Below are 12,495 nucleotides of genomic sequence, written 5' to 3'. Positions count from 1 at the left end.
TGCGAGACATCGATAGGTAGTTGTTTTGATTATAGCATCAAGGAGAGACACAGAGTTTTGTGGATAGAATAGGTTGATTAGAACTGAATTAGTTAAGCAAGAACCCAAAGCATGCTCACCATTGTTCTTCACACACTTATCTTGTTAGATTTATAATTAATCAACTTAACAATCAACCCTTAAAACTGAATTTTATTTGCTTTCCAACCTTGAACTTGAATCTTAAACCGAATTCGCATTCCGATTCCTTGTGGTTCGATAAATTAAAATCGGGTAGATTCTGTGCACTTTTAGATTGACCAACAAGTTTTTGGCGCCGTTGCCGGGGAATTGTTTGTGGTTTTTGGTTTATGTTTTTAGTTTGTGGTTTTATTTTTTGTTTTTATCTTTGTCTAGAATTGGTGCTACTAATCTTTCTCTGTTTGAGTGTCACACTTTCAGGTTACTCTCACGAGAGACATTGTCATGGGTGGCCGTATGACGGAGGAGGAGATGCAAGCCCACATTGAGCATTGTTTTTCCCAAGGGAGTGGGAAACTTCGAGTTGAGACCGGCATTCATCAACTTGGTGAGCCAAAGCCAATATGGTGTAGGTGCTTTAGAAGATCCTCATGCTCACATGGAGACGTTCATCCGGAATTACAACACTTATCGAGTGAGCAATGTTTCATCGGAAGCAATTCGGTTGAGCCTATTTCCATTTTCGTTGAAGGATGCGGCTGAGGATTGGCTAAATTCACAACCTCAAGGGAGTATCACTACTTGGGAAGACCTAGCAGAAAAATTTACAACAAGGTTCTTCCCAAGAGCCCTTTTGAGGAAATTGAAAAAATACATCATGACTTTTGTGCAAACCGCTGAAGAGAATCTCTATGAAGCTTGGGAGCGCTTCAAGAAGCTCTTGAGGAAAGGCCCTCAACACAATCTCACCCAAGCTGAATTGGTTGCAACGTTTTATGATGGTTTACAATACTCTTGGAGGTTTGGTTTGGACACGGCTTCTAATGGGGAGTTCGATGCTCTTCCCCCACAAGCGGGGTATGACTTAATAGAAAAGATGGCAGCGAGAGCCATGAACTCCGAAAATGATCGCCAAACTCGAAGGAGTATGATTGAAGTTGAAGCTTATGATAAGCTCTTGGCCTCCAACAAGCAACTCTCCAAACGAATGGCGGAGATTCAAAATCACATAAAGACGACCAATTTGGTCGGCGCTACAATAGCCAAAGTGGAGTGTGTGGCTCATGGAGGGCCTCATGTTAGTGAATTTTGTACCATGACTAATCAAGGTTTTTGAGATCAAAGCTTTGGAATATCTCAACAAGTCCAAGAGCAAGTCGGTGAAAATGGTGGTTGCAAGAAAAGCTTAGAGGAACTAGTGGAGAGCTTCATCAACTGCACGGTGAGCAACTATAAGAACCAAGAGGCGGCTATCAAGAACTTGGAGAACCAACTTGGCCAGCTGGCCAAGCAAATAGCCGAAAGGCGTCAAGGTAAACTTCCTTCCGATACTATCCCCAATCTCGAACAAGAAAGTGCTTCTGCTATGACTACTAGAAGTGGTAGAGTGTTGAATGGGTTAGAAAAGAAAGCAGAGGGAGAAAAAAGTGAGAAGATAGTTGAGGAGTGAAATTCTGGCACACGCGGACAGATGTTCTACCAGATGTCTAAGACATCTTGTACAACATGATACAAAACAATTAATTAAATATGCAATATAGAGAACATAAACAGACACAAGACACACATGATTGTTAACCCAGTACGGTGTAAAATCACCTACGTCTGGAGGGTTTTTACCCAAGAGAAAGATAATCCACTATTCAGAGAAATTGTACACAAAAGGTCTTAACTGAACTGCCCCAGTTCGTAGCCTTTTCTACCTATCTCTACAAGTGTTTATTACTTAGTCATCCCCCTAAGTATAAGAGCCCCTCTCACTTTCTCTCAATCATGCCACAGTGTTTCAAAAGCTCAACACAAGAGCAAAGACAGATCTCATGATCAAACAACAAAAACTCAACTCTCAGCAAAAGAATCAATACATGAATAAGCTGAGAGAACAACAAGTGTGAACACAGACAAGAGTAAACCCTAGTTTTACTCAACAGAAGCTCTCTACCTAAACACTAGGTTTCGGTCTTCATATATAGCAGTCATCCAGGCCTTGTCTTCGATGGGCTTGGACAAGCAAAGGTCCACACAACACTCAGGGAGTTACTAGGAAACAAATCTGCAGAAAAAGTCTTCAATAAAAAGTTTCCTATTTCAGAAATAAAACTCCCACACACTCTCAGATCAAATCATTGAAACCGATTTGATCACATAGAATATAATCCTTGAACGGCGCATAGAAGCTTCAAGAAATACCCTAGCTTGATCACCAAGTAATCAAAACGAAGATTCACAGAAAACCTAGCCAACTCATTGCAGGTTTTGCAGGGACAGATGTTGTCACAGGCAAGATGTTGTGACATCGGGTCCGACATGTTACTTAGCTAAAATGCAGACAACATAACAAAGGAACAACACGGAGGAAATGAGTATTTCTATTAAAACTAGAGTGATGAATAATCCTATTCCTGAGCTTGGCAAAGTTCCATTTCCTAAAGCATTGGCTAAAAAGAATTTGGATAAAAAGTTTTCAAAATTTATGGATGTTTTTAAGAAACTCCATATTGATATCCCTTTTTCCGATGCTTTGGAACATATGCCTATCTATGCTAAGTTCATGAAGTACATTTTAAATAAGAGAAGGAAGTTGAGTGAGGTTGATGAAACTATCATGATGATCGAGGAGTGTAGTGCAATCTTGCAAAGGAAAATGCCAAGGAAGAGGAGAGATCCCGGAAGCTTCACTATTCTGGTGGAGATAGAGGGATTGTCGAAGGTTGAAGCATTGCGTGATTTGGGAGCGAGCATCAACTTGATGCCGCTTAGCATGTTTAGAAGGCTGAACTTAGGAGAGGCCACCCCGACCATGCTCTCCTTACAAATGGCGGACCGATCCCTAAAAACACCTTATGGGATCATTAAAGATGTGATGGTTAAGGTTGATAAGTACGTGTTCCCAGTTGATTTTGTGGTGCTAGACATGGAGGAGAATGCAAAGATTCCTCTAATTCTTGGCCGACCCTTCTTAGCCACTAGTAGGGCTAAGATTGATGTTGATAAGGGTCAGCTCATCCTCCAAGTTGGTAAGGACAAGGTAAGATTTTCGGTTTTCAATCCTAATTCATAAACTAACCTTAATGATGATTTTGTTTGTGATATGATCAAAAGCTTGTCCAGGTCTTCGGGAGAGACCCCCAAGGTAAGTGAAAAAGATGTTGAGCTTAGCCAAGCTCTCATCAAGCTTGTTAGTGAAAACAAGTATGAGGGGTCTAAAGATGAGAATTTCCAAGCCCAGATGGCCCGATTCACTCAGGCTAGTCACCTTGTAAATATGGAAGGTGTGACTAGTGATGAGTTCATGATTAAGCTCTTCCCTCACTCCTTGAAAGGGGGAGCAAGGATTTGGTACGATGGTTTAGATGATACCCTCTCTTGGAAGGAGTTGTTCCAAAGGTTTTGTGCAAGGTTCCTACCTTGCACATGTGGAAGAAAGATTGATGGTAAGGAATTTCCTTCCTAACATCAAAGGAAGGAGAGTCCACCTAGGACTATAACTTAGGGCTTCTTGGGAGACAACCCAAGTCTTGTTGTATTTTGCTTGTTTGTTTGTTGCATTTTGCAGGAGAAGAGAGCACGCAACTCAATAGCGGGAGGCGATTCCATAGCCTCCGTGCTTGACTTGGAGAGGAGGTGTATCTCTTTCCTTTAAGTTAATTCATGCATTTGTAGCATATTTTCTCTTTGTAGATCTTCATTTTTATGTTTGATCATGCATTGTTTAGTTAGAGTCGTTTTTTGGGTCTTTACTTCCCTATACTCACATGTTTTTGCCCTTAGTTATGCTCTCTAGCTTGTGCTGGTTTTTGAAAATGTTTTTGTGAATACTTGTGTTGTCTTTTGGGGATGAGTGATTGCATGCTTTGGAGAAGAGAGGAGGAGACTTCGGTCTTCCGAGTGTTTTTTAAGGATAGAGTTGGTGTGAGTCCATAAGGGCCCATCTTAGGCCCTTCACCATAAATTTTCTCTGGAGGATCCTGACTAACTCGTACTTCTTGGTTCTGTATTGATTTCACTCTTTGCATGCTTTGTGATACTTTCACAATTCTTGAGACCTGTAGGTTTTTGAGCTTCAGAGTTTGTCGGCTTGAACATTTGTCCCTAGTTGTCCCTTTTTAGCCTATTGAAGATTTCTTTGTTAGCTAAATGATTGGGATGGATGATAGGTTGGATTTTGGGGAGTGATGGTCTTTAAATTGTTTTGGAGCTAAATAAAGTTCTAAATTGTCTCTTGCCCCATGTGAAAAAAGAATGAATGAAAAAGAAAAAGAACTCCTAATCAATGTTGGAGTGTCAAAAAAAAAAGAAGAAAAGAAACTTGAAAAAGGGGTCAAGAGACTTGTGCTAATGTTGTTTGATGTTGGAGCTTCGGGGTTACTTATTTGGACCACACTCAATGTTCTTTAAAGCCTTAGTCTTCCTTAGGGACCAACCACCTTGTGCTTTACCTAGCCAACGTTTCAACCATTTAAAGTCTCTTCGAATTTGTGCATGTTTGATCTTTGTTGCTCTTGAGTGAATGATATCCAGAACCTGTGAACTGCTTGTGTGCTCAGTGCACTAAATATATATCTCATCCTACGAATTTTAGATCTATATGCTTCTCATAATGGACTCTACACTCTTCTTTGTCTGAAAGTTGCATGAAGTGGATTGTTGTGTCTTTCTTTTTGGAACCAGCTGTAGTTTCTATATCCCCTGGTTTTTGTCATAAGTATTCTGTTGAGAGCACTTGTTTTGGGAGCATTTCTTGCGCTTGAGGGCAAGCGAGTTGTTCTTTACGCTCGAGGGCGAGCTGTCGTTGAGTATAGTGGTGTGATGACCCTAGTTTAGTAGTGTTTTTAGGGTCATTTCGTAGTTTATTTTGAGTCATTTTATTGAGTCTCATGTAGTGTTTCATGCATTATCATGCATTTTTATCTTTCTTTAAGTTTTTATTTTGTTTTCGTAAATTTGTAGTTTTATAGGGACCTTTCTTGCATTTTAGAAAAGTTTAGGACTTGCATGTTTTTTCTACTTAAATGTGAGGACTTTTATGCTTTAAACCCTTTGAGTTTCTTGCTTTTATTCCTTAGCTTGAGCTCTAAGCATTTCATATCATAACTGATGAAGAGGGAAAGCAAAAGAGCTAGGATAATTGATGGAAGCATTCAAAGGGAGTTAAAGAGGAGATGGACAGTTTTTCTGTCAGGGGGCTGAGCGCCCAAGCGCTGGGGCTGAGCGCTCAGGCGCCAGCCTTCCAGTAGCTTCGTCCAAGCTTCTGCCATATGGGCGCTCAAGCGCCCCAGGGCAGCGCTTGAGCGCCCCAGTTCGCCCAGATTGCCTATAAATTGACTTTTTGTCATTTCTTTTGTAATTTTTGTCATTTCTATACATTCCTAAATAAGTTAAAAGTAAGGTTAGGCTCTGGAGCTTGAGGAGAAGCTTTCTCCTAGTCCATGTTCCAGGTTTTATCCTTTCTTTCTTGTATGGGTTCTATGCCATTCTTGGCTAAACCCCTTTTGCTTTAGGTTCCTTGTAAGACTTATGATGTTTTAATCTGAATTCCTATTTCTATTCATGAATCCTCTGAGTAAACCCTTGAATCCCATATCCATGCTTTATGTTTCAAGTTTGAACGCGTGCTAGCTTTATGCTTTTCTATAATAGAACGGAATTTTGTTATAGATTAAGGACTTGTTGTGGGATTACCTCTTCTATGCTTGCTACTAGGAATAGAGGAAGGGTTGGGGTTTGTTGATCTGAAATTGAAAACTTAATGCCTCAAACAATTGTTTAAGTACACAAGGAATTGGGCTTATCCTTTGATTTGAGAGTATTACCTATGCGAGGCATCGATAGGTAGTTGTTTAGATTATAGCATCAAGGAGAGACACATAGTTTTGTGGATAGAATAGGTTGATTAGAACTGAATTAGTTAAGCAAGAACCCAAGGCATGCTCACCATTGTTCTTCACACACTTATCTTGTTAGATTTATAATTAATCAACTTAACAATCAACCCTTAAAACTGAATTTTATTTGCTTTCCAACCTTGAACTTGAATCTTAAACCGAATTCGCATTCCAATTCCCTGTGGTTCGATAAATTAAAACCGGGTAGATTCTGTGCACTTGCAGATTGACCAACAGTAGTAGTATCGCAGGTTCGATGTGTTCCAAGACCGTGGCACCCGCCTTCCGTCCAAGCTTTCAAGGTGGTAAGCCCCTTTTCCCAACACCTTTAAAATCCTGTAGGGACCTTTCCAACTTGGGCTCAGTTTATTCCCCGTATTTCCAGTACGTCCTTTGAGAATTAAGTCACCCTCTTGCATTGCCCATGGCCGGACCTTGGTATCATACTTCGCCGCAGCCCGCTAATTCATCGTCGCTTCCCGTACGCAAGCCTCTTCATGAGTTTCAGACAACAGATCCAACTCCACCGCCATGTTGTAAGAATCCTCGCCCTCAAATTGTGGCTCCGTTCGCCATGAACTGTTATATGTTTCCACCAGTAACATGGTGTCAGCCTCATAAGTCATCCTAAATGGAGTTTCCTTTGTGGATGAATGTGGCGTCGTGTTGTAAGACCAGATCAATACTGGGAGCTCATCCAGCCAGGCCCCTTTCACGTCAACAAGTCATCGCTTCAGCCCGTGCAGAATCACCTTGTTTGCTGACTCTGCCTGTCCATTGGTTTGATGATCCTCAATTGAAGAGAACCTCATCTGAATACCCATTTCCCTGCAGATTTCCTGCGTCTGGTTACTCGTGAATTGCGTCCTGTTGTCCGAAACGATCGCTCTGGGGACCTCAAACCTGCACACGATTCTCTTCCAATAGAAATTCACAATCTTTGCTGCGGTTATACTAGCGAGGGGTTCCGCTGCTATCCACTTCGTGAAGTAGTCTACTGCTATGAGAATGAACTTCATTTGTGACCTAGCGGTTGGAAAAGGTCCAACCAAATCAACCCCCCACATGGCGAAGGGACAAGGTGCACTGATCGTGGGTCGCTGCTCTGGCGACGCTCTCGGTAAATCCGTGAAAACTTGGCATTTCTCACATCTTTTTACAAATTCTGAACAATCCTTCCTCATTCTGGGCCAGTAGAAACCCGCCCAAAGGACCTTACACGCCAGAGATCTTCCTCCGATGTGACTAGCGCATACTCCCTCATGGACCTCCGACATGACTGCCTCGTATTTTTCTGGCGGTAGACACCTCAAACCTGCACACGATTCTCTTCCAATAGAAATTCACAATCTTTGCTGCGGTTATACTAGCGAGGGGTTCCGCTGCTATCCACTTCGTGAAGTAGTCTACTGCTATGAGAATGAACTTCATTTGTGACCTAGCGGTTGGAAAAGGTCCAACCAAATCAACCCCCTACATGGCGAAGGGACAAGGTGCACTGATCGTGGGTCGCTGCTCTGGCGACGCTCTCGGTAAATCCGTGAAAACTTGGCATATCTCACATCTTTTTACAAATTCTGAACAATCCTTCCTCATTCTGGGCCAGTAGAAACCCGCCCAAAGGACCTTACACGCCAGAGATCTTCCTCCGATGTGACTAGCGCATACTCCCTCATGGACCTCCGACATGACTGCCTCGTATTTTTCTGGCGGTAGACACCTTAAGAGGGGCGAGCTGAATCCCTGGCGAAACAACGTTCCATCAAGCAGAGTGTAATGTCCGGCCTCTCGCCTCTGTTCCTTTGTCTATTTCGCCACCTCACTTGGTTCCCCTGCTAAGATGTCCACAATAGGGCCCATCCAAGTTTGATGCCGGTTGACGCAGGCCACTAGTTCTCCTTCGATACTGGGTGTAACATCCCGATCTAACGACTGGCCTCACGGTAACTACACGAGTCTTTTCAGCGCGCTTTGTCCTCACTCGCGCGCTTCGCGGGAAAACTTCCCAGGAGGTCACCCATCATAGTATTTCTCCAAGGCTAGCACACTTAACCATGGAGTTCTTATGAGTTGGGCTCTCGAAAAGAAGTTGCAACTTGTTGTTATGAGTAGTACCAATCAAATCTCTTATGCCCTCCTCAACTGTAAAGTCCATCCCTATCCAGTCTCTGAATACCTCTTGTTCGGGTGAGATCGGTTCATTCATGTGCCCCTCCGCCTAGAAGCCTACCAGGAGCCGGTCCTTGTCCGTGCCTCACTGCACCGGCGATCACTCCCCGCCCTCGTCGGCCCGGGGCGTCACACTCGGGCAGGCTAGCGTCTCTTGGATCACGTCCACCCTCTAATTTTCCAGCGCTTCCACCCTCTGATTCTTCATTCTCGGAACAAACTTGACTGTTACCTCTTGCAGCTGGCCCATCAGGAGACGTACGCGCTCCAAATAATTGACTAGAATAGGCTCTTTTACCTGAAAAAATTCATTTACCTGATTCTCCACGAGAAGCGAGTCTGTCCTGGCGAGCAAACTGTCGATCTGAACTTCAATCGCCAACTTCAAACCTGCAATCAGTGCCTCATACTATACCTGATTATTACTTGCTTTAAATTGAAGTCTCAAAGACTGCTCCAACGTCAACTCTCCTGGCCCTTGCAGCGTCATCCCAGCTCCGCTTCCGTTTTCGTTTGATGACTCGTCCACGAACAGTGTCCACTATGTATTCATCCTTTCGCCAGATTCTGGTGTCAACTCTACCACAAAATCTACCAAGGCTTGCGCTCCAACCTTCCCCCTTTTGTCATACTACAAACCATACTACGACAGTTCTACCGACCATGCCACTAGTCTCCCTGATAGATCCAGCTTCTGTAACACTTGTCTCAAGGGCAGATCAGTCCTTACCTTTACCTGGAAACTTTGGAAATACATCCTCAGGCGTCTAGCGGTCCTGAGCACGGCTAGCGCCGCCTTCTCTATCTTCTGATACCTAGTCTCCGCCCCTTGCAACATGTGACTCACAATGTAGAAAATTTTCTACTCGCCGTCTACTTCTTGAAGGATTACCGAGCTAATCGCATGGTCGCCTACAGAGAAGTACAAATGCAGAGGAAGACCTTGAGCGGGTTTTGACAAGACGGGTGGTGCAGATAAGAGCTCCTTCAGGCGGTTGAAAGCCTCTTCACATTTTGAAGTCCACTCAAACGTTGCGTTTTTCTTGAGGCATTTGAAGAACGGAGCTGACTTGTCGCCCGAGTGAGGAAGGAATCTTGAAAGGGCTGCGATCCTTCCCGTCAAGCGTTGGACTTCTTTTGCGTTGCTAGGGCTCTTCATTTGTTGTATCGCCCTACACTTGGCCGGGTTGATCTCGATCCCTCTTGATGTAATCATGAAACCTAAGAATTTTCCTCCTTGTATTCCGAAGGAACACTTCTCCGGGTTAAGCCGCATGTTGTGTTTCCGGAGCTCGGCAAAAGCTTCTGACAGGTATTCATAATGGCTTGCCCCTCAGACCGACTTCACAATCATATCGTCCACATAGACCTCCATGTTTCTCCCCACCTGGTTGGCGAAAACTTTGTCCATCAATCTTTGATACGTTTCCCCCGCATTTTTCAATCCAAACGGCATCGTCCGGTAGCAGTAACTCATCCTGGCGGTCATGAAAGCAATTTTGTCTTCATTAGATGGGTGCATCCTGATTTGATGGTAACCTGAGTAAGCGTCCATTAAGCTTAACAACTCATTGTCGGAAGCTCTGTAACACCCCGATTTCGGTGGCGTCACTTTAGTAACCAAAATAAAACTTAATGCGGAAAAACGTAAATATTTTTTTTTCGATAATAACTAAGACAAGACTGAATTAAATAAAACCAAATGCGAAAGGCAATAAAACTAATATACAATATATAAACAGCCCCTGCTGTAGGTAGCAACCTCGTCACGAGTAACCTCCAGTGACGGAAAGAAAAGTGTAACGCCCGTAGGCAAAATGTACAATCCCAACAAGGATAGGTCAAGTGTCAGCAACACAAGCCCTCAAAATAAGAATAAGTCAGAGCTTTGACACTAACACCCAACCCTAGTAAACTCTAAACCCCCATCCCCCATACTCCCATCATCGACTCTCATCTGGTCATGCATGAAGTCCGGGTCCACGTCAAAGGCTTAGTAGTAGTCAATTCGCTCCGGGTCTTCCCCGAACAACGAAGAATCACGAAAGAATCCTCCGACGATATCTGACAAAAAGGGCATACATAGCCCCCCAAACACAGGTAGCACATGCAAGGGTCAACTTACGGAATATAGTATGGAGAATACAAGACAACAGATAAAGTATAAGGGGTATATATATATGTTGTATATATACATATAAGTTCTGCATTGTCTACCCTAAGGTTTAAACATAGCATGTTATCAAATCTCTAGTACAATTCAATCATCAAAGCACATACGATATTTATCAACATCTACTCATCAAAACACATAATGATATAATTAGAGTGCATGAAACGTCAATGCAACGTCAATCTCGACAGTTCTGGAAGAAGTAGGTTGGGCACGATCGAGTCGGTCCTAACACTGGCATTGTTGTAAGATCAAGTTTTGATCTAGTAGTACAACTCTATGTTTTGATGATTACAAGTTAACCTTTTGATATGAACAATTGTGGTACTCTAACGTGTTTTTCTGAGTGTGCTATTTGCAGGCTCTGACCTCAACTCAATCTCACACAAATCAGAAGCACTGTGTATAAAGAGAAACCCAAGCAACGCTTTCGCATTCACCATGTTCAGTATGAACAGTGGAAAAGCTTCAGAAGTTCTGAAGTTATACAAACTCTGATGTGGACTCAGTCACTAGAAGTTCTGAAGATCCAGAAAGTCTGATAACCAAGAAACACTGAAGGCTCAGATGTTCTGATGGTGTAGAAGACTCTGAAGATCCAGAAGCTGATTAGTGAAGTTCTGATGTCCAGAAGCAAGATACTCTGAAGACCATGTTCTTCCCTCTGAGTTCAGAATCAGAAGAAACAATGGTCAGAGGATCTGGGCTTTCCCTCTGACTCTGATCAACCGGCTTCACAAGTTCCAATATGAAGCATTCCCCTGATCAGAAGTCTCCTAGGTTTAAAGGTCGCGTCGCTATCCAAGTACAAAAGCAACTGTACCTTCCTGACGACCTACCTAACAGTCTCAGACACAGCAGAAGCTGGATTTTCCAGAACTGCCCTCCAACGGTAGCATTTCCCATGCAACGCTCAACCCTAATCCTTGGAGTATATAAAGAGGCTGAAGACTGAAAGAAACGGCTAGAAGCATTCACATACGCGCAAGATAAACTTAAATTCTTCTAAGCTTTCTTTCATCTGAAATTCATTGAGTTTACTATTAGCTTTTTAGAAGCAAATCTCTTGTAAACAATTCTTTGATAAACAGTTTGTTTAGTTCCTTTAGGAGATCAAGGCTGATCGGATCCTAGAGAAGACTAAGAGAGTGAATCTTAGTGTGAGCTAAGTCAGTGTAATTGTTAGTCACTTGTAGGTTTCAAGTGCAGTTGTAACTCTTACCTGATTAGTGGATTGCCTTCATTCTAAGAAGGAAGAAATCACCTTAACGGGTGGACTGGAGTAGCTTGAGTGATTTATCAAGTGAACCAGGATAAAATCCTTGTGTGCTTTTCTATCTCTTATCTTTAGCACTTAAGTTCTCGAAAGATTTGTCAAAATCTTTAAGGTGGAAGTTTTATACTGAAAACGTTATTCAAACCCCCCCTTTCTACCGTTTTTCATACCTTCAATTGGTATCAGAGCGCAAGTTCTGATTACCACACCTAACAGTGTTCAGTGATCCGGGCCGGTGTGAAAAACAATGGCTGCCACCACCAGTGAAACTCAAAGAGATGGTTACAATGCAAAGCCTCCTATGTTCGACGGTCAAAGGTTCGAATATTGGAAAGATAGACTGGAAAGTTTCTTTCTGGGTTTCGATGCAGATCTCTGGGATATTATTGTGGATGGCTACGAGCGTCCAGTTGATGCAGATGGCAAGAAGATCCCAAGGTCAGAGATGACTGCAGACCAAAAGAAGCTGTACTCACAACATCACAAAGCAAGAGCAATTCTTCTAAGTGCTATTTCCTATGAAGAGTACCAGAAGATTACAGATCGTGAGTTTGCGAAAGGCATTTTCGAATCTCTGAAGATGTCTCATGAAGGAAACAAGAAAGTCAAAGAATCAAAGGCATTGTCTTTGATCCAAAAGTATGAATCCTTCATCATGGAGCCAAATGAGTCCATTGAAGAAATGTTCTCCAGATTTCAGTTGCTTGTAGCTGGCATACGACCTCTCAACAAGAGCTACACAACAAAAGATCATGTCATAAGGGTCATCAGGTGTCTTCCTGAAAGTTGGATGCCTTTAGTGACTTCAATAG

At 42.8% G+C, this 12,495-nt stretch overlaps 1 non-coding gene across 1 annotated transcript; it reads right to left on the bottom strand.

Moving 5' to 3' along the window:
* Positions 1–820: 820 nt before the first annotated feature.
* Positions 821–927, bottom strand: LOC130727071 (small nucleolar RNA R71). The gene has a single exon (XR_009015111.1). It is a non-coding gene; the product is annotated as a small nucleolar RNA R71 (small nucleolar RNA).
* Between the last annotated feature and the right edge of the window lie 11,568 nt (positions 928–12,495).

The sequence above is a fragment of the Lotus japonicus genome, chromosome 6, assembly GCF_012489685.1.
Source record: "Lotus japonicus ecotype B-129 chromosome 6, LjGifu_v1.2".
Taxonomy (NCBI): Eukaryota; Viridiplantae; Streptophyta; class Magnoliopsida; order Fabales; family Fabaceae; genus Lotus; species Lotus japonicus.
The sequence above is the reverse complement of the archived record's forward strand: the minus strand, read 5'-3'. Positions and strand labels throughout refer to the sequence as shown.